This window comes from Equus przewalskii, chromosome 1 (genome assembly GCF_037783145.1).
Source record: "Equus przewalskii isolate Varuska chromosome 1, EquPr2, whole genome shotgun sequence".
NCBI classification, from domain to species: Eukaryota; Metazoa; Chordata; class Mammalia; order Perissodactyla; family Equidae; genus Equus; species Equus przewalskii.
The window spans coordinates 177,989,439-178,017,406 of record NC_091831.1 but is presented as its reverse complement, the minus strand read 5'-3'; the positions used below and the strand labels follow the sequence as shown (position 1 = coordinate 178,017,406).

At 35.6% G+C, this 27,968-nt stretch overlaps 1 long non-coding RNA gene across 5 annotated transcripts in view; it reads right to left on the bottom strand.

The window, feature by feature from the left end:
* The window catches only part of LOC139084830 (uncharacterized), a 162,482-nt gene that overhangs the window by 113,429 nt on the left and 21,085 nt on the right, over nt 1-27,968 (bottom strand). For 3 of the 5 annotated variants that reach the window (XR_011542620.1, XR_011542621.1, XR_011542618.1), the window contains exon 2: nt 3,616-3,742. This is a non-coding gene — a long non-coding RNA (uncharacterized lncRNA). Of the gene's footprint in view, nt 1-3,615; nt 3,743-5,768; nt 6,387-27,968 lie in introns of all 5 variants that reach the window. The other 2 variants (XR_011542622.1, XR_011542623.1) reach the window with 1 other exon arrangement.

Here is a 27,968-nt window from a genome sequence, read left to right as displayed (position 1 = left end):
CACAACTCCAACATGTCTGTTTGGAGACGAAACCTGGCAGGAATGAGAAACAACCACATAAAATCTGATGATGACTCCAGTTGTTGTTCCAGATGTAGTCTCTTTATAGGAGCAATTAGCATCGCCCTTGGCACCTATCATGCAGCTATCAAACTGCCAAATGATTTTGCTTTGTATCAATAAATTGAAAATACCAATGGCAGTTGGCTTTCAACTAGTAATGACAGCACTAAACTTCTAAGGTCTCTTTTCCCTTTACAGTTCTCATAATTTAGTTTGAAGAATCGAGATTAACCCAATATCTCAAAAGACATTATGTTGGTCCATCATATTGATGTCTACACGCTGATAGGACATAGTCGATACCCTCTAACATTTGGCAAGAAACATGCTTGTTAAACAGGGATAAAATTTATCAACTTTCAGTTTTCAATTTCAGTCACAACCCTTGGTGTTTCCTGGCCTGTATCATATTAGGATTTCCTCTTTAAAGGAAAAAGCAAAGTTGATGTCCATTGTACTTCCTAGGACTAAGAAAGGGGCCCACAGCTCATTTGTCCTCTTTTGACTTGAGAGATAATGTACAACAAATTGAATGTGTTTTCTTTTGCCAATTAATTTTTTTTGAGGAAGATTAGCTCTGAGCTAACATCTACCGCCAATCCTCATCTTTTTGCTGAGGAAGACTGGCTCTTGGCTAACATCCGTGCCCATGTTCCTCTATTTTATACATGGGACATCTACCACAGCATGGCTTGACAAGTGGTGCGTAGGTCCGCACCCAGGATTGGAACTGGTGAACCCTGGGCCACCAAAGAGGAACGTGCACACTTAACCGCTGTGCCACTGGGCTGACCCCAACCAATTAATTTCTAATGCTACCAGATTTTGAATAGGAGGTCTAGACCTTACAAAGGCTCTAAGAGCTGGCTCAAGTTGTAGTCAATGCATCTCTGCTGCATATGACTTGGCAGAACCAATGACTCTCCAAATTCCTGTGGCATATTAGGATGTGTGTGGAGTCTGTTGCAAGTCCTCAAAGAGAATTACAATGTGGGCTCTTAGGGTTTGAAGAAAATCCCTTTTGGGTTCTAGTGGAGATTAAATACCATTGACTTAAAAGTGAGCCTGCAAAATGAATGGGCATTATCTAATCAGCCAAGCCATAAATGTGTGAGCAGCATTCCTGTACCATCAAGTAAAAATGCTGTATAAGAGTATGGCCTCAAGTCTGTTCTGAAAGCACAAGTAAGTTGCCCAAGTGAGTGGATCATGCTCCCAGAGCACCCACTCCTGCTACATTGCCTCTTACCACCAACCCATCACAATGACCTCATGGGGAGTTTGCTATGGTCAGGTAAGTGAGGCAGAAGACAGTTTAGTCTGCTTTACAGATGCTTCTGCATGATAAGTTGGCACCAGTTGGAGGTGGAACATTACAGAATTAAAATCTTGTTTATGAGAATAAATAACTACATTTACAGTGAGAGAGGAGAAGCAATGGGCTGAAGCATGGATTTTATTGCTTTTACTCTGTGTCCCAGCTACGAGGAGCATCCGGCCTTTTAGAATATGGGCATGACATTCTGAAAAAGGCAGAGCCCAGGTACAAAGGAAAGTGAGACAGGCATGCAATTTTCCATATCTAGCAATCCACTCGTGAACCATTTTTATGCCTTTCCACAAGACATTGGACATCCACAGTTTAGGAGATTGTTTGTTTATTTTTAATGGCTTCCTTGAGGTATAATTGATATACAAAGAACTGCACATATTTAGTGTTTACAATTTGATGAGTCTGGACATATGCAAACACCTGTGATATCATCACCACTATCAAGGTAATAGACGTATCCAACATTGCTCACAGTTTCCTTGTGTCTCTTGTGTGTATGTGTGCATGTGGTAAGAACACTTAACGTGAGATCTACCCTCTTAATTTTGAAATGCACAATACCATATTGTCAGCTATGTTGTTGTACATTATGGCATTATGTCACACAGCAGATGTCTAGAATTTATTCATTTAGCTTAACTGAAACTTTATACCCATTGAACAACTACTCTCCATTCCCTGCCTCCCCCAGCCCATGGCAACTACTATTGTATCTCTTCCTCTACGATTTTGACTATTTTAAATGCTCATATAAGTGGAATCAGGCAGTTTTTGTCCTTCTGTGACTGGCATATTTCATTTAGCATAATGTCCTCCAAGTTAATCTATGTTGTCTCAAACGGCAGGATTTCCTTCTTTTTCAAGGCTGAATGGTATTCCATTGTATATATATATAACACATTTTCTTTATTCATCTGTTAATGAACACTTGAGTTATTTTCATCTCTTGGCTATTGTGAATAATACTGCAATAAATATGGGAGTACAGATATCTCTTCAAGATCCTGATTTCCTTTTGGATATACACCCAGAAATGGAATTTCTGGATCATAACAGGCATATGAAAAGATACTCAACATCATTAATTATCAGGGAAATGCTAATCAAAACAATGCTTTCTTCTCTTGTTCAGCCAGACTTGAGAGAATCCATGCTCCTGCCTTCTCATTTTGGCCAATTTGAACAAACCTTTCTCCATCTCCAAGCACCCATGTCTCAGTGATTGGCTTATTATGCCTTGGGCACACAAATTTGAGATTGATATGTTCAGTATCCCTTACACAAACCTAGATGGTATAGTCTGCTACACACCTAGGCTATATAGCACTAATCTTATAGACCCATCATTGTATAGGTGGTCCATGGTTGACTGAACTGTTGTTATGTGGCACATGACTGTGTGTGTATATATATGTTCATGTATATATGTTATACAGCACACAACTGTGTATATATGCATCTTTTTACCTCTTTTGTTATATGTGTTGGTGGTAATGAATGTGAACATTTATTTCCTGGGTTAAAGAATATCCAGGTTGTACTAGATTGTGACAAGTATAGAAGATAAATGAGCACTGCCAACCTATTGTTGAAATTCTCTATCCTTTTTCAGTGATCATGTGTCTTGGCAGCTGAAAAGTCTTCTTCATTCTTATTTTCTGATCCTTTTATCATAGCTAGGAAGATGGGGTACATGATTATATTAGCCACCTCATAAGTATTGTGTGTCTTGATGAGTCAATTTTCTGTTGTTTAGAGAGACATTTCTGAAGTTCCAACCTAAAACTTGTTTCTTCTGCCCTTGGAAAGATTTTATGTGCTCAAGGGGTAAAAAAAATTTCCTGCTTAAAATTTTTGATTTTCTGCTTTGAACCATGACTGAAAAATTAAATGTGCTCATTTTGAAGAGTTTGACAGACAAAAAAATGCATACAAGCAAAGAAATTGAAATCATTCAAAATTCTGATATCAAGGGACATCAAGCAATAAGCAATCACTATTAACGATATTTTGTATAATGGTCCAGATAATTTTAAGCATACTTATGACATTTTCAACAAAATTAGAGTCTATTTTAATTGCTGGCAAGTCTCACGGTACTTCAAAGAGACTGACTTTTCAAGTATTCTCTCTTTGCTTTTAGGATAGGAAGCCTATAGAAAATATGCCAGTTAAAATTCTTTAAAATGTGACTAAAAAGTTTAAAACATGAAAATTACCTTTACTTTTTTTCTATTTTTCTCTCTTTATTCTCTCCTTACTGGTCAAGAAATTGGCCACCTTTTTTCTAGAGTCTCTTCCTTTGCTTCACTCATGAATACAGTTATCTTCCTTTCCCGTTCTCTCCTGTCATTATAAGAAAATTTAAATGTTCATTTCCTTATTTTTTTCTTCTCCCTGAGTTGACGCAGCTCATTTCTTTTATCACATTTTTCAGTCTCTATGGAGCCATATTAAACTGAGCCAGCTACAAATCCAAAGTATACAAAATAAAAAGAAACTGTGACACTTTCTATCTCCTAAATAAATCAATGTCAGAATTAGAATTTCAGCAGAGCATTCCTAAAATAATGATAGCAAAACTCCGGACATTTCAATATTTTCATATATCAACACCAAAGAAACTCTAGACAGTAAGGAGCAGAAGCAAGGGATTCTGACTCCCGTCTTTATCCTCAGACCTTTTACTTAGCATAAGTACTGTAAACACGCAACCACATTATTAAATCTATTAGATGACAAGTGGCCTTAAATTAATTTATTTTCAAAATTTTAAAACCATAAAATATATACCACCTCACTCGGGCCTCAAGTGTTGGTAAATATTGATTTAGAGAGTGACAGTGATGCGGTAGCTATACACTGAACATGTTTTATTTAAACAAAAAAACTGCTTAAAAAGAAGATTCATTTGCACCTGACAGTATGTACGCCAAGGAAATAACTATTATCTAAATGTGTCCAACATTTCTATTTTAAATGCACTTAAGGACTTAAGAAATTCCTGTATGTTCTAACATGGAAGTACCAAGGCATTCAAAATAATTCAATTATCTACTTAATTATTTTCTTTTGTAACTCTGTAACAATTTATCTCCAAAATCTTAGTTCTTCTGAGCCAGCCCTGATGGCCTAGTAGTTAAAGTTCGGCGTGGTCCAATTCAGCGGCCTGGGTTCTGTTCCCAGGTGCAGAGCAACACCACACGTCTGTCAGCAGCCATGCTGTGGCGGCAGCTCACATAGAAGAGCTAGAAGGACTTACAGCTAGAATATCCAACTATGTACTGGGGCTTTGGGGAGGAAATAAAAAGGAGTGGAAGATTGGCAACAGATGTTAGCTCAGGGTGAAACTTTCCCAGCAAAAAAAAAAGAAAAAGAAATCTTAATTCTTCTTAAAATTTATTTTATTACATTTACAAAATTGGGCCATTTAATCATCAAATTTAGGAGACTTAGAGTTTTTTAGACATTAAATATATCAAAGTTACAATAATTTATTTTATGTATGGTCATAACTTTGAACTTGAAATTAGTATTTTATTATTTTGTTTTTGTTTTGAATTATTTAGGTTCTTTTTAATTAATATCATCAAATAGTTTTTCTTTTACATTAATCATAGTTCTACACTTTGTTCAGAGACTTATATTTGGCGACAGGCCATTTGAAATACCTCGAGTATGGAATCACGTGCTTCAAAACACAAGCTTTTTTCCTTACCAATTAGCTTTGGTCTGTGTTTCACCAAATACGTATTTGTGTAGTTAACGTGTGTTAGTAATTGCACTAATTTGTGAGTGTCAAATTTAGAAAATTGTGGTCTCTGACTTAAAAGATATCACAGGCCAAAGTTTGATAACAATGCTATACAATGTAGTATGGCAAACATAATCTATTTACACATTTCTTGTTGAAACTTTATTTTTCAAATGGAAAGGCAATGAAAATGTCACATATCCTCCACATCCCTTAAAAGAAAAAAAAAATGTCCCCTGTGTGTGTATTGGTGTAAACACCTCAAGAAGCACCAGTAAAACGTTATCTCTGCAGGGAGACGGGTGGAGGGCATTCTATTGTTCATGAATCTTAAGATGATTAATATATTACTTTGCTAGGATTATCATAACAAAATACCAGAGTGGTAGGCTTAAGCAACCGAAATTTATTTTCTCACAGTTCTGGAAGCTGGAAGTCCAAGATGACATTCTTGGCAGATTTGGTTTCTCGTAAAACCTCACTCATTGGCTTGCAGGTGGTCACCTTCTTGCTGTGTCCTTTTCACTGTGCACTTCCATCCCTTGTGTCTCTTCTTCTCATAAGGATGTCAGTGCTATTGGATTAGGACCCACCTTTATGATCTCGCTTAACACTTACCTTCCTAAAGGCCCGTCTCCAAATGCAGTCAGATTTGTTGGGAAAGGCAGATGGTGAGTACCCCATCAGTCACATAAGAGGGGGCCAGGGGCCTGGAATACTTCCTTACTAGAAGATAAATTGTCCACACCGCCTGTTCTGGGCCTAGCACCTTGGGTGGGAGTATGTTTTCCAGTTGCAGGCTCAATGTGTACTCCTTTGCTCTGCTTTGTTCTGGCCCACTCCTAGCATTTAGTATTTCTCACTCCTTGGGGGAAGGGAAGGAATCCTTCCACTACGGCAAGAGCAATGCTCGTAGGCCAATTTCCCTGTGTCAGCTGCCGGGGGCTTCTGCCGGCCATGGGGGCCAATACGTACTATTGGAGTCGAGTTTCCTGTCTCTTCTCTCTGTGAGTATAGAGTTGTTCCATCCAGTGCTTGACTGTGCTGTGATTTTCTTGGCAACTCCAATAACAAGATGAAGCAGACAGAAGTGTTTAGACTTCTATTGCTGGTGGCTGTCACTGTGATGATCTCTGCTATCCTCCATGAAGGCCTCCTCTGACATCGATAACCAACGCATGGTGTTTCTGCCCAACAGCCTTCAACATATGAATTGTGGGGGAAACACAACTCAGTCTGTAACATTAGGAAATAAAATAAGTTGGGAAAAATTAGTCTATTAATTAAACACACATATTGTGCTTACTAGGTGTCAGGCACTACAGCGTGTTTAACAGATATTAACATATCAAATCCTCAGAACAACTTTAGAGGGTGGATATCATTATCATCTCCATTTTACATATGAGGAAGCCAAGGAAGAACATTTTGTTAATTTTTCCAATATCATATAGCTTAGCCAGAGTGAAAAACCTGGTTGTCTAGCTTCAGAGCCCTCACTCTCAACTGTTATGCAATGCTGCTTATCAAGTCAAGGACATGAGGCTATTTCTCTTAAACGTTATTGGAGAAGTAATAGTCATGCAAGTTTTTCTCCATGTGACGGCGAGATGCAGGACACTAAATGACACTAATTCGTCCATTTCTTTCACACATATTATTGAATCACAAGGTATGGGCTAGGTATTAAATGTGCAATAATGAGTGAAGAAAGGACCAAGTCTTTGCTCATGGAGTTTAACCTCTAAGTGGGAAAAATGATCACAAATAATGGCAAAATTACCATTGTAAGAGCTGAAAAAAATAAAGTATCGAAAAATTGTCCCTAATTATAAAAAATAATAAGCCCCTGAAAATGGTAAGTAAAATCTATTTAAATGAGAGAATTTCTTCCAAACACTTTATTGAAATAAAAACATGCATTTGACACAGACTGAAAAGGAGAAGCATATGCTAAAGATAAAAAAACACTCTCTAATGATTAATTTTCAAAGTTAGATTATCAAAATAGGGAAAGATATCAAAACATTGGAAGGATAATTGAGTGAGTAGTAGAATGGACACGGAAACAGTTAAGAGGACTTAAGATATGAAGGGAAACCACTGAAGAGACTTCAAAGCTAACATCGTGTAGTTAACTCCTTTGGCATTTATGCTGCAAGAGCTCCAATTCTGAGAAAAGATAAAAGCAATTCCTGGCAACTCAAAGTTAGCAAATGATATAGAAGAGAAAAATAATAAGAAGTGAGACTTTAAATGTTAAAAAAAAAGCCATGCAAAAGTTTAGACTAATAAAAGGGCCAGTCGCACAGTGATCAAAAATTTAGAAACGACTTTTAACAAGAACTTACTTCCTCAGAACATGGCTTAATCAACGCCTGTGCCTTTTTATTTCTCAGATTCTTCAAGTGTGGATTGTGCCCTGTTGCCTTTCATTACATTTCAATTTTCTTGTCATTTTAAGGGAGGGATTATAAATATAGAATGCTTCTTTTGACGTTACAAAAAATTATTAAATTCAACTTCTATGAGGCTATGTGTCTTTTTGTTTGCAACTATATTCTTGGTACTTATCATTGATCTGTAATTTATTTTTTATTTCTGATGACCTTGAGGTTCCAGATTACAGTGTTGTAAAATAAACGACATTTCATTTAGTCACAAGTGATGTATAAACTTGAATAAGATTTATCAAATGGTTTTCTGAGATTATGCCCTTACATGGTATATTTCTACAAAGAAATTAGGAACATGTAATAAAATGAGAATGATTATAATAAAATGCATATCTGTTTTCTTTGGTAAGTGTATTTCTCATCAGGAGATTAACAATTTATGGAAATTCTCCCCAAAAGTAATGTGACAAATTGCTGCCAGGATTTAGTATTTTTTGTGCTGTTTCTGTTTTGAAACTGAAAGACAGTTCAGCACATGATCAGGATATCTGGGTTACAGATTCCTGTGACCCAGAGCTCCTGTTGCGGTATCATTCTGAAAATGGCAATTGTCTCCTTGCGTCTGAGTTCAGTGTCACCCTGTCCCTACTTTGGCTTTGCCCTAGGATCGTTCTCAGGGCTCCCTTATTTAAATTGACAGATTAATCTCCCTGTCGATTACAAGAATCTCATTATCCGTAACTACATGTGATTTTCCCATCTCGTGCTCATTCACATCAATACAGAATAATTCCAAAAGCTGTTTTATTCCTAAGAGAAGAGAAAACAGCAAAAGGGCTATTTACTCTTATAAAGAGAGAATCCGTTTCACCTTAATATATATAGTGACAGTGTGGATCCAGCAAGGCAGTCTTCCAGACTGACATGTATTACGTACTAATGCAATTGCATTTTAATGACTAATTTAAACATAACCAGGTTTGGACCCCTTAGATATTGGAGCTATTATTATATAGTAAATATTTAAAACATTCTCCCAGTGCAGCTATTGAAGCCAGGTTATATAAAACATATGAGGAAATTCCAGAGACAAGCTCGAGGCAGAGCTAATGAGAATGCAAGGAGACAGGAATAAATAAAATAGAAGTTGGTCTCTCAGTAATTTATAGCCTAGTCAAAAAAAAAAAAAAAAAAAAAAAAGGAAAGGAGAAGAGAAAAGAAAGGAAAAGCAATGAAAAGGAAAGAAAAGAAAATGAGACCTGACTGTTTCAGGCAGAAGGAAGAAACATCTTTCTTCTGAACATACTTAAACCAGGCTGCATGTACATAAAGCTATGTGTAACTAAGAATTGACCAGAAGGTTTACGTAAAACCAGTGACTGAAATGTAAAATGTTTCTGTCTTGAAATTTAAAATAAAAACTGGGGATATAATATTAGCAGTTTTCTAAGTCTAGAACAGAGGTTCGAGTCCTGTAATTCTTTTTCCTCTCCTTTATTTCTGATGTTCATCATCTTTTTTGTTCCCACCACATTTCAAATTATTTCCAAATATTCTGTACCTCATTTCCCACTCACATTTTGTTCCTGCTTTATCCTTTGGAATTGTTGCCTCTGCTCTTCCCTCATTTCCCACCACTGTTGTTTTTTGTTTATTTGTTTTTCTTGAGGTAACACTGGTTTACAACATTATATAAATTTCAGGTGTACATCATTACATTTCGATTTCTGTGTAGACTAAATCATGTTCACCACTCAAAGACTAATTACCATCCATCACCACACACATGTGCCCAGTCACCCCTTTCACCCCCACCTACCCGCCTTCCCCTCTGGTAACTATCAGTCTAATCTCTGTATCTTTGAGTTTGTTTGTTGTTGTTGTTATTGTTTTTATCTTCTATTGACCAGTGAGATCATACAGTATTTGACTTTCTCCTTCTGACTTATTTCACTTAGCATAATGCCCTAAAGGTCCATCGATGCTGTTGCAAATGGCAAGATTTTATCTTTTTTATGGCTGAGTAGTATTCCATTGTGAATATATACCACATCTTCTTTATCCATTTGTCCCTTGATGGGCACTTAGGTTGTTTCCAAGTCTGGGCTATTGTGAGTAACACTGCAATGAATGTAGGAGTGCAAATATCTTTTGACATTCATGTTTTCATGTTCTTTGGATAAATACCTGGAAGTGGAATAGTTGGATCATATGGTAGTTCTATTCTTTCTTTCTTTAATCTTTATTTTTCACTGAGGAAGATTCTCCCTGAGATAACATTGTTTCCAATCTTTCTCTATTTTGTGTGTGATCCACCATCATAACATGGCCACTGCTAGACAAGTGGTGTAGGTCTGCACCGGGGAAAGGAACCTGGACCATCAAGGCGGAGCATGCACTAAGCCACTGGGGCTGGCCCTCTATTCCTTATTTTTTGAGGAATCTCTATACTGTTTTCCATAATGGCTGCACCAATTTACATTCCTACCAGTAGTGTATGAAGGTCCCCTTTTCTCCACATCCCCTGTAACACTTATCATTTCTTGTCTTGTTAATCATAGCCATTCGGATGGATGTGAGGTGATTATCTGATTGTAGTTTTGATTTGCATTTCCCTAATAATTAGTGATGTTGAACATCTTTTCATGTGCCTGTTGGCCATCTGTATAACTTCTTTGGAGAAATGTCTGTTCAGATGCTTTGCCCATTTGTTAATTGGGTTGTTTGGTTTTTTTGTTGTTGAGTTGTATGAGTTCTTTATATATTGGATATTAACCCCTTATCAGATATGTGATTTGCAGATATCTTCTCCCAATCGTTAGGTTGTCTTTTCATTTTGAAGATGGTTTCCTTTGTTGTGTGGAAGCTTTTTAGTCCCACCATTGTTAAATGTACCGACTTCCTTATTATGAATTTCCAATGTATATAACACACTTTACATAAAAATAAGGTAAACAACAATGTTTATGGGTCATGATTCATTTAGATGTGGATGTTTATGAGCTATTTTCAACTAAGGTTTAAAGCAAAATCTGCAACACTAGTTTTGACTTGAACAAGTGGCTTCCAAAGACTATAACTGTGCCATTGAAATTTAGTTGATTCATTACAAAACACTTGATAACATTAGCCACTTTTGAATATATGCATTTCTCTATTCCTGTTAAAAAACCAAATGCCCATTATAAACAATTTTCAATATTTTTGAAGAGAATGTGATTAAAGTGTTTGGGTCTCATGTAAGAGAATTAAAGCACAGAATCACGTAAATCTGTGCAGGGACACAAAAGTCACCTTAATTGTACTGTCATGAATGAAAATAAAAAGTAAATTATTGACAGAGTTTGTGGTGCTATCATAGCCCAGCTGACAGAATTGACTATGATTCTGTCTGAACGAGAGCCCACAGACATTCCAGGCTATGGAAAACTGCTATTATATACAGAAGAAATTTATATGCTTCCCTTTAATATTGCCTCACTTAAAAATATATATGTATGTTTCTGTGATCTCTATTGAAAACTATTTTTATTTTCTTTGCATTGAGAAAAACAGCATTAAAAATTATTGTACCACTGTGTTAAATGACCTTTGTTATTCTTTAAAATTTGCCCATAATTACCTGAAAATAATTTAAACAAACTAAGTTACTACGAGTTATCGGTCAAATTATTTGTTTAAGTTGCTTTGAGATTTAACTGAGTTTTTTAAATTGAAAACTTTGGTTGCAAAAGTGCCACATCACTAAAGGGCACTGTGTTTAAGAGCTATTAATTTTGTTCAAACTCTCAGGACATATTAAAATTACTTGATATATTTTAGCTCTACCTTCCTTTGGTGTAAAAGGAAAACAAAAATACCTACATTTCATGGGTTATTTAAATTTCATGGGTTAGATTAAATTTAAAAGAAGAACATCTAGGAGGATCTTTACAATGTCTGGCACAGGGTCACTGGCTGTATCTATGAAATGAAAGCTGTATTCTACAACCTGGCAATTTAGCCTGCAGACACACTTTTAAAATAAGTCAATGTATTGCATAAAGGAGAGCAATTGTATTGGCTGTAATAACTAATACTGGGAACAACTTAAATACACTTCAACATGTGTTAAATTATAGTTCTATTGGTTATGGATATAGATGATAGAAAGACTCTTATTCTAAGACTTTAATTTACAGTTAAAGTATGATGAAATTATGGTACAATTATAAAACAGAATATCAGCATCATTAGTGCGGACAAAGCTCTGTATGTACTGATATAGGAATTTCTCTACCATGTAAGCAGAAATAGTGGCGTGCAGAACTGTGGCCACCATCACATGGAGCTGCCCCAGATGTGCACTACATGACTTCAGGGGACTCGGGGAAGGCGAATTGCTCCCCCGGGAGTTCTGACCTGTGTAAATAAAATATATTTTTTATTAACATATTGTATTACTTTCTTGTTGGGATTGTAACAAATTATGAAAAATTATCAAAAAGTTAGTGGCTTAAACAACGCAAATTTATTACCTTATAGCTCAGGAGGTGAGAATGCCAAGTGGGTTTCACTGTGCTACAATAAAGGTGTCTGCAGCACTGTGTTCCTTGTGGAGGCTAGAGGAGAGAATCATTTCCCTTGCCTTGTCCAGCTTTTAGAAGCCACCTTGGCTTGTGGCCTTCTTCCTCCATGCTCAAGGCCAGCAACAGTAGATCACGTCCTTCTCACACTGCCATCTTCCAGGTCGCTCTCTCCTGCCTTCCTCTCCCACTTGTAAGGACTCTTGTGATTACACAGAGACCACTAAATAATTAGGAAGAATTTCACCATCTCAAGGTCAGCTGATCAGCACCTTCAGTTGCATCCGAGGGCTAATTCCTCTTTTCCACATAACCTAATGTGTCTGCAGGTTCTTGAAATTAGGGCAACCGTGTCTTTGGGAGCCATTATTTTGCCTACTACAGGTTTTGTAGGCATTAATTAAATAAGATAGTAGTATTAGTGGATGATTTTGGGGAGAGGATATTTCCTTTTTATAACTTTATTTTTCAACTTTCTGTGGAATTTTAACTTTTTTTTATGTACGCATATTTTTATAAAAGTAGATTTAAAATGTAACTTTTTTGCATTGGCTGATTTCAAACGCCCAAATATGTATGGGAATACTATTTTCATTATGTACATTAGCTCCCCATCTCTAACTAGGACATGAGTGACAAGAGGTAGTTGCTGACTGAGGTTTTCTTTTGGACTTACCCTGAATGAGTGAGCACTACATTTAAAAATCCTGGGGCTGGCCTGGTGGTGTAGTGGTTAAGTTCGCGCACTCTGCTTCAGTAGCCCAGGATTTGTGGGTTTGGATGCCAGGCACAGACCTACACATCACTCATCAAGCCATGCTGTGGCAGACTCCCACATACAAACTAGAGGAAGACTGGTACAGATGTTAGCTCAGGGACAATCTTCCTCACCAAAAAAAAAAAAAAAAAAAAAATACAGCTAACACTGAGAAAGGTGATAAGGTATTGGTATAGGAAAGGAACAAAAATGTCAACTACACCTTATATACACCCACTCTAAATTTCAATGAACAAGTGTGAAATGGCAATATAAAAAAGTGAAGTAAAGAGGCCAGAGTGGTGGCATAGCAGTTAAGTTTGCACACTCCGCTTTGGCACCCTAGGGTTCACTGATTTGGATCCCAGGTGTGCACCTATGCACCACTTATCAAGTCATTCTGTGGCAGGTATCCCACATATAAAGTAGAGAAAGATGGGCACAGATGTTAGCTCAGGGCCAGTCTTCCTCAGCAAAAAGAGGTGGATTGGTGGCAGATGTTAGCTCAGGGCTAATCGTCTTCTTCAAAAAAGAGAAGTGAAGTAAAGTAAATGTTAAGTTCAGGATAGGATTATTTTTAAACAATAGAAACTTTCTGAAAAATGAAGTGTGGGGAAATGTGAAATTTTTATAAGAAAAGAAAGCAAAGAGAATGAATTGAGCAGAACTTTTATTAGATGATATATGAAAAGCTATTTGAGAGTCAATAAATTTATTTTGATAATAATACCCTCTTTAAGGGACTGATATTCTGCTACAGAAACTGGTTTAAAAAATCTTGTTGGATTTTTCTGTATTTTTGTGTGAAATCTTGCTACCTGAGTAAAATAGCTATATGCACCCTTGTTTTATAGCAAAGATGGCAAGAAAATCAAATCCCTGTTAGGGTAAGTGAATTAGTGTGAAGGCTTAGTTGTGTGTATGTCACAGTGCAGAGAAAAAACTTGTCTATGATGCTGTTTACATACTGATAGTCCATCTGTACTAAGACATCCTCTTTTCTTGTTTTCCCCATTCTTTGCAATAATACTGCTGCCATGCATTTAATGTTGCATTCTCAATTTTCATGTAATATTATAACGCATTCAACTTTTCATACATAAATATGTCCATACACATATAGTATCTGTTTTATACATTTATTTTATAAATAATTATACGTAACCTTTTCTCTATGTAAAAATATATTATGAACTTTTTATCTGAAAACTTACATGTGCAAAAGTGCACAAAACTTGCTTAAATGGACTTACGAATTATAAAAGTGGATATACTAATAAAATGACACACAAGGTCACGAAACGGCACATTAAAAGAAGCCTGCACCACCCTTCCCCAGTCTCCACTCCCACCACGTTCCCCAGGGCAGCTGTTTAAGTCCTAATACCAAAGATTAGTTTTGCCTATTCTTGAATTTTGTATGAATGAAAGTGAACAACAAGTATGTCATATTTGATGTCTTTTACTAATTATATTGCTCTATTTATCCATGATGTTTTATGTAGCCGATATTTTTTTATTGCTATAAAATTCTACATTGTGAGAATATACAAGTGTTTTTCATTCTTCCGTAGATAACCATTTGGTTGCTTCCAGTTTGGGAATTATTATAAAGAATGCCACTGTGAATCTTTTCATAAATATCTTTTGGTGAACATCTGTATTAATTCTGTTGTTTATATACCTATAAGCTAAAGTTCTAGATCACAGAGTCTATGTATGTTCAACAGTAGTTTTACTGTCTAACAGATATACAAAGATAGTTGCAACTATTTGTACTCTCACTAGCAACATATGATGGCAGTTGTTCCATATCCTTGCCTAGTCTTGGCATTTTCTGTTTACTAAATTTTACATATTCTTCTACACTCTTTGTATTTTTTAATTTGGTTTATTTCTGATGACTAATGAGACTGAGCCCATTTTATATGTATATTGGCCATTTAGACAGAATCTTTGAGGAAGTGTTTGTTCAAGCCATTTATCAATGTTTAATTAGTGACCTGTTTTATTCTCTGTGATTAATGTTTTTGTGGTTTTCTAAGTACTCTGCCTACCACAAATTGTGAAGATATTTTCCTGACATTGTTTTCTTCTCTCATTTAGCTGTGCAATACATCTGGAATTATCTTTGTATAAGATATGAATGCTGGGTCAAGATTCTTGTTCCCATTAACTTGCCCAGGGTGATTTTGTCTAAATCATGTGTACATATATGCGTAAGTTTCTTGACTCTGTTTTGCACGTTTCGTCTGTTTATCCACATACTATCGACTGTCTTCACAATTAGCATTGATAGTGGATAGTAAAAGTCCTCCGGCTGGTTCAGTATCATCCTGGATATTCGTGGACCTCTGTACTTCATAGAAAGTTCAGATTTAGTTTAAACAAACACTGAAAAAATACTGAGATTTTGGTTGAGATTGAATCTACAAATTTACTTGGAGAAAACGGGCATTTTCATAATAGTGAAACTTTCAATCCTTGAATATGGCATAGCTCTCGTACTATTTAGCGCTTTCTTTTAAAAAGTGTTATATACGTATTTTTTTAATGTGGCTGCCTTTGTGCATCTGAAATTCACTCTTCTTTTGCCTGAAATATTCCCTTCATGATTTTCTTTAGTAATGATCTGCTAGAGATCAGTTCTTTCAGGGTTTTTTTGGTCTGGTTTTTAAAATTTCAATTGCATTTGTGAAATATATTTTTGCTACATACAGACATCTATGTTAATTAGCTATTTTCTTTCTTTAGAGATGTCATTCTAAATTCTTCTGTCACTGTTTCTTTTGAGTAGTCAACTTCCAATCTCACTTCTGCTCCTTCAAAGGCCAGCTTGTCTTTTCTTCTGGGTATTTTTAAAATTTGACTTTGTCTTTAGTGCATTCATTTTCATGTTTTGTTTATACATGTGGTTTCATTTGTTTTTTCCTCTTTCTGGAACTTCAATTAAACATATATTAGAATTTTTGGGGGGGCTGGCCCCATGGCAGAGTGCTTAAGTTGGTGTGCTCTGCTTCAGCGGCCCAGGGTTTTGCTGGTTCGGATCCTGGGCATGGACGTGGCACTGCTCATCAGGCCATGTTAAGGTGGCGTCCCATGTGCCACAACTAGAAGGATGTGCAACTAAGATATACAGCTGTGTACTGGGGGGATTTGGGGAGCTAAAGCAGAAAAAAAAAAAAAGATTGGCAACAGTTGTTAGCTCAGGTGCTGATCCTTAAAATAAAACAAAGAATTGGTTTTACTGTATTTGACTGTATTTGTCTTGAATTCTTTGTCAGTACCTTCAATCATATTTTCTCCATGTTTTAATTTGCATATTTTTTTGACCTGTGTTCTAGTTTACTGGTTATTTCTTCAGTAATTTCTAATAAGCCGTTAAACATATTCTTTAAGTTCATAGGTGCAGTTACTATATTTTACAATTCTAAAACTTCACTTTTTATTCGTCCTACAATTCCTATCTCTTTGTCATTTTTTCATTGTGTCATTTAATTTCTTGAACATATTTAAAATTATTTTAAATTTCATATCTGGCAATTTCTGGATCTAGATTTCTTGTGGGTTCTGGACAATTCTTTTCTTTTTAATGCCTAGTTATTTTTATATTTGGTTAATTTTTATAAAGTGATAAACACAGGATATCAAACTTTGTTGAAACTAAGAAAGGTTCTGGGTGATTGCATCTTCCTCCAGAAATAATTTATTCAACGTTTCAGCAGGCAATTTGCAGGAAGCAGAACTGGGTCGAAGCAAGGCCTCTTCCTCTTGAGGTCCAGTTCTTGCCTGTCTTCCTTCACTTAAGGCACAGCAGCGGTGCCCGAGCAGAGCCATGGCTGTTGATCAGGACCCTCCTCCTTGGTGTCCTGAGCTCCATTTTTCCCCTCGAGCTCTTGTCAGTCAGCTTGCCTGTCAGCCTTCACACTGACATTTCTACTTTAGAATTCAAAATTGCCTCAAGGAGAAAAGCAGATCCAACTGTTGGATTTTGCTCTCTTGGTTCGTCTCTTCATCTCATTCTAGAAAAGCTCACTGCCTTGGTAGCTCTCCAATGCATTCAGACAGATGATTCTATTTTTTTCCCCAGGTTTTCCAGTTGTTCTCAGCAAAGATTTAGCTTCAAGCATCATTAGCAGCCCTTGCCTGATGGGGAATCAATGATTATCTTTGATTTAAAAAAGTAACAATACACATTTATTGAGGACATTTTAGAAACTAAAAGAAAAAAGAAACTGTAGGTACATAAAAAAAAAATAAAATAAAAAGCACTTAAAATTAAGTCACACAGAACTAATCACTATGAAAATATGCCAGCTGTGTCACCATGAATACTGGAGCATTTCTTCTGTATTTTTTTTTTTTTTCATTTAACAGCTCACACCCTCAAGTGACCAAATTAGTAAAAAGTCCAGCATGTTGACTTGAGTTTCCTCTTCTCCTTGCTAAGAGTCCTAGTAATCTTAAATTAGGCCAACCTAATCTTCATTTATCAGTCCTGCTTCCCAAATCAGGCAAAACAAATCTAAAGGGCTTCAACAGCTCACATGTAAAAAAACGATGTCTATACTGCTACTGATTCACGCACTGTCCCATGCAGAATCTATGATGAAAATATGTTCTACACAATCAGATACTTCTTTGTTCTCTAAAACGATTCTCTTTTCCACCAAGGCTTTGCCTCTGAGGACTACAGTTTAACTACAACGATGGAGGGTTAACTGCCACTCTGGACCACCCCTCTGAGTGTGGAGAGGCTGCCAGATTCTATCACCTGCTATGTTTAACCAGTTTCTCCTTCTACATCTAGATCTATTGTTGGTCTTAGGGGTGGGACAGATTCTGCCTTTCCACAGCTCCAGGACCTTTGACATCTTAGTGTTTTCGTTTGTTTGCTTTGGCAATAAATCTCAGTTGCTACAAAACAGTCAGAGTCTGATTATATTTTCTTACTAGAGGTTTATGACTTTATTTCTCCATTTCTTCGCAGTATTCTCATTCAGATTTTTTGCAGATTTACTGATCTCTTCCCTAGCCACCACCCCTGCCCATGAAAGTTCTATCAGAGATCAGGTAAAATCAGTGCTGGCAAAGACATCATCTATTGTTCATACAATAGCCAGAGTGTTCTCTTAATTTGCATGTCTGAACATGTTCTCCACTTCAGAACTTAGGGCCTCTCACCATCTTCCAGCTATCATTAGCATAAAGTCAAAACTCTTTGATACAGTCTAGAAAAGCTGACATACTCAGTCTCTACCTAATTTCCCTTTATGCATTTCATGCCAGGCTCCTTCCCAGGCTCGGCACACTGCCCTCAAGTACCTCATAGCTACCTGGCTTCTTCCTTCCCTCTGACCTTTGCACAAGCTCCTTTGTTTCTCCCCATTGCCCTCTATTCATCCTCCCTATCAGCTCAAGCATTATTTTCAAAAAGAATCCATCCCTGAATTTTTTATTTAGGCTAAATCCTCTCATTTTTGGCTGCATTATACCAAGTATCACCCTATAGAGACCACATCTGTCATTGCTGTCTCCTGTGTAATTTTTGCATCAATTGTTCTCTTTCCCAGCAGGCTATACTTCCCTTGAGTATAGACAAGATGTCTTTTTATTCAGTATTTTATTCAAGTACTTAACATAGTTCCTTGAGCATAGTAAATGCTGGATAAAATCCTGCTGAATCAGTTTTTGAAACCATCTTGATGACATTTCTGAAATCCATGTATAAATGGAAAATAAATCCTCAAAACTATATAAAATTTGTCACTATTTTCTTCTAGAATGTTTTCATGGTTCAACATTATTTCAATACTTATAACATTATGAGTCTGAAAATATGGTAAATTGGTGGGGAAACAGCTATGAACAAGAGAGGTAACTTTCCCCTCTCTCACAATGCTTACTTCTGCTCTCACGATGCTTCCATAAGTGAAGTCAAATATTTTCGTAGCTTATTAAAGAAAAGTGTAATGGGTATTGTGTTAAGGGACATGTCATGAGCAGAGGAAGCAGGTGGTTTATAACCTGGTCTACAAAATATGAAAGGTTCCCAGAGGAAATCAGATCTAAAATGGCACAGTGATGAGCAGATGAGCACAGAGAGAACTGGATACTGATGAGTGTTCCGAACAGAACAAGGAGACTGTATGCAAGTTTAGTAGAAGGAAAGCAAACAATAAGGAGATTGAGGAGGGGAATAAGATGTGTCTGCAGAGGGAAGGCGAGGTGAATGAAGGAGGGGCTGAAATCCAGTGTGAAGGTGTCTGGAGCATGCCTGGAAGACAAGTGGAGAGCAGTGAAGGTTTTACTATTAATTCAGGGCACGGCATTACTTGAGTGTAATTCAACAAATGAAAGTCTACATGTCTTACTGGATGGTGAGAACTAGAGAGTTAGTCATGACAACATGAGATTTGGGAGCCTGGTTAGAAGGCACTAGTCCAAGCAGGAGATGACGATTCTTTAAATGGTGAGCATGGCAGTTGAGATTTAAAGAGGTAGAATCAGACGTATTAGGAGGTGAAGGCATGGATAATTCAATACCATATTCCTTCATATTGAGAGTAAAGGGGCTGGGAACAATTCTGATGTAAGTTTTCTGGCTTCAGCAACTGAGAAGATACTGTTTCCAGTTCCTGAGATAGAATTACTGCTGAGATTAGTAGAGCAATGATGAGACACATGTGACATCCAAGGGATGGTCTACCTAGGCATTTGGTGCACATGTCTGAGATTTAGGAGACACGAATGGGCTGAAATTATACACGACACACACTTGTCATCAACTGCGTTTCTCTATGTGAGACTGAAAAGATTTTCATATGTTAAAGTCCATTTTCTTTTCCAGTTCAGTGAATTGCATGAGGATATTGTTGTCCACTTGTTTAATTCTATTATACTGTTTGCTTTGTTCTCATTGCTGGGTATAAATTATTAACCTCATCTGAATAATAATCATTGGCAACTGAACAATACACCTGAACCAATAAACTGAAAACGTGGATTCATATTATTCTCTGCCATCTTCTACCCACAGTACCGATTCAAATCATCTACCTGGGTCTTGTTTTCCCACCTTCCTTCAATCAAATCTAAGAGGAGTCCTATTACATGTTTGTGCATTTTATGATAAAATAAATAAATGCACAATAAATTCTCTGGTCACATGACTACATTCAATAGTCTTAGGCCATTTGTGAATATGTTTAGTCTCATGACATATTAAAAACTAAATTATTTAAAGATTCCCTCTCCTCCAGCTTGAACGTGGTCCAGACTACACCTTTTTTTCCCCTATTATTTGCACTAGCACTTTTACTATTCACTAGGCTACTTCCAGCTCCTTTAATGCGGAAGTGAGGAAAAGGGGAACATACAAAAGAGGAAGTGTCTTTCTCTGCTGGCCCTGGTATAAAGCTTATTTGGTTATTTCATCCTTTGAGGATGTCTCAAAATGATTTTCTCTTTTGGCGTTCTCAGTGAGTTTTTCATAGATTTCCTCCAATTGCATAAGATCTCTGAATATCTTACTGTTGCTGACCACTTCTGAATCCCACTTTGCCCATGGTTCTTCAAAGCTTACTACCATATTCTTTGCAAAATTCTATTATCTTTCCAGTAGACTCGTGGTGAACTCTGTCTTTTGAATTAAGTTTTGGCCCATTATCTGGTATTCGGGAAATATTTCCTGCCCACTATCCATTTGTATGCAGTCTCCCCAAACTCCAGGTTTTTCTGCTGTTATAGAGTAATTTAGCTGGATATACTCCCGTCCTCTTTTTTTCCTCAAATGTAAGCCAAACTGCAGTCCCTTGTGTTTCTCAAACCACAGGAGGAAATTTCTACATTATCCAATGATCTCTTTTTAGATTCAAGGTCATGGGGAAGCACCTCTACTCCTCTTCTACGGGGACTGGGTTTTGCATGACAGTAACTTATATTGTTATAATCTAGGTTAAGCAAGGGACCACGGGCCAAAACCATTTCTTGGCCTTCTTCTTAGTATAGATAGTCTAGACTATCTCAGTTTGGAATGTGGGAACAGTTGGCACTTACTGCTAAAACTGGAAAAGGTCTCTATTTTAACAAACAGTTATATGTATGTTGGACTTATCTTTCACCAATATGCTTTTGTCTTTTAAATATATATGTAGTGATATTTGTTTCAAGATTGTTGCCTTCAATCTATCTTATTTAACGAATCAATTTTCCTAAATAAAATTAAAACATATCAAAATGTTTTCACACTTAGGTTTTTTAATTCAGGTGTGATTTCATTTTGTTGATGATGTGAGATTAGTATCTAATTTTGTTATTTTCAATATGGAAGTCTAATTATTCTTAGTTTTTTGTTTAACTTTTATTTTTTTTTTCATTTTGGATAGCAGAGATTTACATACTGATTTGTAAGGTCATTTCTACCATATAACAAATACCTTTATCACCATGCATCAGTTTCTGGATTCTCTGTTCTGATCACAGATCTACTTTTATCCCTGGAGTAAATATACAATGTTTTGTTTGCCATACTTGCCATAAGTATTGCTATGGAAATTCTTCCTCCTTACTCTTCTTTGTAAAACACTGCCTTAGCTGTTGTTAAATTTTTACACTTTTATATTAGTTTTTAATTTTTTTCCAATTGCTTTAGAAACTATATGTTTTGAGTATTATTATCACTTAAAAATATATATGGAGAATTCACTTCTTTATGATATTGTTTCAACATCTACTAACATGGTATATTATTCCAATATATAAATCTTCTTTTATGTAACATATATTTCCAAAATGATACTATAAAATGTTTCTTAAATTTATCCCTAAGTGCTTTAGAATGTTTATTGTAATTGAGTACTATATTTTCTAATGATAAGAAGTAACTGTAAAACAGTGTCTGCCATCTATTTTCTCCTTTACCAGTGGGTAAAACACAAATTACACCAAGTGAATGCAGCGACAAATGGTTTAGAAGGGAGAAATGAGGCCAAGGCTAATGTCCTACCTTTTAGTAGTTATTCTGGCTAGAAAAGTTAGGGAGATGTAAGGACTTTCTGCAGCAATTTTACTGCATATTCTCCATGTTTGTTGGCATCAAGAGGACGTTGGGGTCGAATGGGTCATACTCCATGTTCCAGCACTCATTCTCCAGTTTTGTGAGTGTTTTGGGACCTCTTATGAAAATGTGAGGGACACTCAAAGCACCTGTTCTTGCACCTTGATGGATATCAAGAAGCAGTCACAGTAGCAGTGGTAGCAGGAGTATGCTCTTGTTCTTCTTAGTTTCAGTAGGTACCAATGTCAATTTGGGGAGAAATTTCTGGAGACCTGGCTTAGAAACCACTCTTCCAACCTATTAAACATTTCTTTCAGCACTGATTTTCCATGTTGAATAAACTTCATTTTGTCAAAATACCCAGAGTATTTTCTATCTTCTACACTTATTAATAACAGACTCAGTATTTTGTCTTGGAAGTAGTTTCAGAATACACCAGTTTTGGGAATCTGAGTTAAATTGTCTAAGCTGTTGGACTGGAAGGTAGGGATAATCAAATGGCCAAAGGAAAATAGCCCCTTAGTAATCTATGTCACACTGTGACAACATAGTCACTTAACAATGCTTAAATTCACCTGGGATGAGGTACCCATTGAATGCAAGACACTAGTAGTGTCGATGGTTGCTCTGATTGACTAATATAGAGGGAATGAGGAAAACAAGGTATATTAGCATAGACTGGCTAATTCTAACTATTCCTGAGAATATATAGATGTTAAGAAAATGCACCATTTGCTAGGAAGGACAAAGTTAGCTTCAAAAGGTGGAATAAAAAGTTATTTTATATAGGTTATGAGTTCAATGAAGACTTCTTTCATGTATTTTGTTTTAACTTGAGCTGATAGATAAAAGAGGAGAAGAAATTAATTAGTTGAGGTCCAAAGGGAAGAGCATTTAGACATCAGAACCTCCAATGATTAAGAAATCAACCTGCTTCACAGGATTGTGAGGATTGAACTAAATACGATTAAATTACATTATATAAAATCCTGGTAGATTTTCAATAAATACCTTTAAATTTCCCTCTTCTCTTTTCTAGACTAACTTACTTTACACATGTTTACCCAGCGTGAATTTACTTCTGAGTACTACTGGAAATGTTCTTCAATATTTGTTCCTATTTTTCTGAAAATTTGTGGCATTTTAGATACATTTCAAGATAAGGGAGGACTGAAATTACTCTATGGTTTACAAAGATGAGGAGAGAGGACACTATGATAAATTTGTGTTCAACTGTGCGGATATAATCTATAAGGTTTCGTTCATTGAACATTGTGTGGAATAAATGATTGTTCTTATAATCATAATTGTCTCAGAGATTAGAGGAGCAAAACATAATTGAATAATTGCCTAGATGCACTTCTTATCAAGAAAATGCCTACTGAAATAAAGATGAAACAAAATCCTTGTGAAAAATTATATCATGTTACACTGTGCAATAACTATTGAAAGGATGCTATATAAAATCAATTTTTTTACATTTCAGAAGAAATACAGGCATTATCTCATGGCTCTAAACCTGATGACTTCAGAGATTCTGGTGTCTTTGAAGAGAAACTCAGGCTGCCAATTATCTTAAGGCAAAGATTATGTTTTCCTAGTGCCAATCACTTTTCTCAATATATATGTTTGAGATGCAAAAGTAATTTCATTAATTAATATCCTAATAAGAGTCTGAAAAAAACACATAAAGAAGTCAATGTAAGTTCCCAGGTAGCACCATTAAATAATCAGACCTTAACAAACATTCACTGAATATAGAAGTAAAGACATCTCACTGAGCACTGTTTCAAACACGACAGAATTATGAAAACGCATTTAAGAAATTTATAACCAAGAGTATAGCGTCCATTAGAAAGACTTATAACAATAAAGATTATTCTTACAATGATAGTGCAAAGGGAAGAGATTGTGAGAGTAGAGACCAAAGTTAGACACACCTCAATACCATTGACAACGTACTGAACATTATAAACTACGGGGAAATACGATTGAGTAAACTGAGGCAATAATAAAACATCACCAACTGAATTAACACATTTTCAAATAAAATACACTTTATAGTGGGATCAATATGGATTGGATTCCATAACAGGCCAAGGCAGAACTTTTCATAGTTAAGATGTAAGGATAGTTAAAGGACAGCGAGTTTCCATATGCTATTTTCAGTAAAATTGAGATATCTAAGAAAATGTAGCAAGTTTTTAAAAAATGAATAATAGAACACAAGTTTGATTGTTCACATGGGAATTGTCTATAAAGTGAACCCACAGGAAAAGTAAGCACGTAGATGCTCATCAATGGTAGAAGAGAAACCAAAGTTTTCCATTACAGTTAGAGTTACAGAATTTCAACTTCACCTGAGTGTCAAGTAATGAATTACGTCTCAGAAAATAGAGAATATTTTCAGAAAAGCAAACCTTCAAAAAAGAGGTAACTTGAAAGATATAATCAACTATAAAAAGGTCACAAAGAGAGAAACAACATGAATCTTAGGAACAAAGAATATTCTAAGAAGTGAAGATTTTGTTTCCTCTCAAAGAAAATATTCTCAGAAGGATTTACATTTTGGGTGTCAGAACTAAAATAGTGAAATCAGCAATTATTTATCTACCTCTGAGCAGAGCAAAGAAATGGAACTAAAAATATATTTAGATTTCTGAGGGATATATTTAATATATTTGGTTTATATCTGTGAGAAAAGATGTTGGAAATCTAAGTGTGCAAGTAAAAAAGAAATACAGGATAAAAATAAAGCAAGCCAATAGAGAATAAAGAAACTACTTTAATAATCTCAAAGCAAGCACAAGGAGCATATGACTTCATATCAAAGACATATGTTGTTCTGAAAAAAATAAGAACAATAATGTTCAATCTGTTTCCGTATAAGAGTATGTAAACCAAGAGGGTTCTGTCTTCCTCCTTTATATTATAGGCGTTTAGTCCCATAAAAATATATTCCAGATGGCTGGAATGGTAAGGTCATATGATAGTGTCAGAAAATGCAGACGGTACAGTTTTGTATTTCAAAGCTCATTCTTCATGCTTTACATTTTAAATTATATAAGCTGTACCCAATCTATATGCTCAAATCAAAGTTGGAAATAATATTATTGAAACTAATTGAATTAAAGAAATTCATTTCATTGATATTAGCTACATTTTTAGTTTTCCACATCTTTACCAATTTGCTAAATAGCTAATAATATTTCCTGTAGCATGCATGTGTTCAGAAAGCTGACTTCATGAAACACATGGCAAATATCTTACATAACACTTTGAACTTAATGTTATGTCAATCTACAATCAAGTAGATAGGTAATATGCATATCGTAAATAAAATAGAATTCAAATGTATTTTTAATGTTCAGTGCTACTACTAATAATACAATATATATAATGCAGATTACAGTCAAAGATGGACAAAATTTGTGCAATATATATTATTTCAAAACAGAAAATTTATAAATAGTGATGTGTACATTTTGGGTGTATTCTACCTAGAAAGATAGTGGAGCTTATTGGCCATATATTTTGGCATTTTTAGGTAGTATCTATTGAATGGTCCCTTATGTATTTCAAAGCTATATTTGAAGATATAAGTAGTATTTTGAGTTACCCTGTTTTAGAAAATAATGTAGGAATAATGGAAAAGAAAAAAGTCTTAAAATGATTTATTTTACTCAAATCAAAAATGTCTTATTCTGGTATCACCTAAGTAATATGTAATGTGGATATTACTATAAACTACAAAGTAAGTCTTTTGTTGTTCTATAATTAAACTGGTAGCCATATTTTTCATTCTAATGGCAGCATTACATAAAATTTAAGACTTAGCTCTGAAAAATACTTTCCCTCCAAAATGCATCCAAATTATTTTTTAGAGAAAAATATTTGAAAATTTTGTTTTTAATCTTAAATCTCAGGACAAAATTTTTTATGTCAGTATACTCCTTATAATAGGCAATATTCATTGCATGTTTGTTCATATAGGAACAAAATATGGGTCATTACAATTCCTCAAGTAGTATACATAGTGTCACATATGTTTGAATAAATTGCCTTTAGTAGTTGACTGACTAAAAGAGATCTATAATGTTACTTTCCCTTTTTACAATGTCACATTCCTGATAATTCATTATAACTCTGTCTGACTCTCTCCAACCTAATTTTGACTAAAATACTAAGATATAAAATAGGACAATTTGCCTCAGCTCCAGAGTCTAGGAGTAATGCCGTATTGTTCAACAGTGCTTCTAGCTTTCTCCTCCACACTAAAGGAGTGGCCTTTATCCTCATGATACAAGGTAGCACTTAGCCCATCACATGTAAATGTATAATCACACTAAATTTAATTGTACTAACAGCCTAATTAAAAGACAGAGATTGTCAAGATAGACAAAAGGGAAAAATCCAACTCTATGATGTCTGTAAGAAATCTAATTTTAATGTAAAAGTACAAATACATAATAATTTAAAAAATAAAAAAAAAAATATGCTATGCCAATACTAACCAAAAGAAAGCTGGATTAGCTGAATTAATATCAGATAAAATAGTTTTCAGAACAAAGAATATTATCAGAGAAAAGAGGGTCATTTACTAGTGATAAAGGTGTCAATTTATCAAGAAAACATAACAATCCTAGTGTTTATGTACCTAACAGCAGAGCTTCAAAATACACAAAGCAAAAACTGAGAGGAGTGTAAAGAAAAATGGACAAGCCCACAATTATGGTCATGTAATTAAATTCCTCTCTCTCAATAACTGATAGACCCAAGCTGAACAGAAAAAAGAAAAAAGAATTAAACAGAATGAGAACAGTCTAAGGGAACTCTGGGACAATATCAAGTGCTCTAACATTCAGATTATAGGTGTCCCAGAACGAGAAGAGAGAGACAAAGGGGCAGAAAATTTATTTGAAGAAATAATAGATGAAAATTTTCCTAAGCTAAGGAAAGAAACAGACATCAAAGTACAGGAAGCACAGAGAGCTCCAAATAAGATAAGACCCAAGAGGCCCACACCAAGACATATTATAATTAAAATGTCCAAAATTAAAGATAAAGAGAGAATCCTAAAAGTAGTAAGAGAAAGGCCACAGGTGGCATACAAAGGAAAGCCCATAAGGCTATCAGCTGACTTCTCAGCCGAGACCCTACAGGCGAGAAGAGAATGGTATGACATATTTAAAGTGCAAGAAGGAAAAAACCTGCAGCCAAGCATACTCTATCCATCAAGGCTGTCATTCAGAATGGAAGTAGAGATAAAGAGCTTCTCAGACAAGAAAATTAAAGGAGTTTATCACCAAGAAGCCAGTCCTACAAGAAATGCTGCAGGGAGTGATTTAAGTGGGAAAGCAATGAACCCAAATAGAGATGAAAAAAAATTACCAAAAAAAAAATTATCAAAAAAACCAAGCAAGTAGGTAAAAAATAGTAAAGGTAGCAGATCAACTACCTGTGAAGATAATATGAAGGTTAAAAGACAAATGTACTAAAATCACCTATTTCAATGATAAGAGGGTAAGAGATAGACACACACTAAACGAGACTATATACGATTTCAAAAAAATAAAATGTGGGGGGCTGGCCCCGTGGCCGAGTGGTTAAGTTCGCGCGCTCCGCTGCAAGCGGCCCAGTGTTTCATTGGTTCGAATCCTGGGCGCGGACATGGCACTGCTCATCAAGCCACGCTGAGGCAGCGTCCCACATGCCACAACTAGAAGGACCCACAACGAAGAATATACAACTATGTACTGGGGGACTTTGGGGAGAAAAAGGAAAAAATAAAATCTTAAAAAAAAAAAAATAAAAAAAATAAAATGTGGGAGGAGGGGAGTGAAAAAGTAGAGCTTTTAGAAAGAGGTCACGCTAAAGAGTCTATCAACTCAATATAGACTGTTATATACATAGAATATTAAATAGGATCCTCATGGTAATGACAAATCAGAAACCTATAATAAGTAAGCAAAAAAGTAAGACAAAATAAATCAAACACATTACTAAAGATAGCCATCAAACCACAAGGGAAGAGAGCAAAAG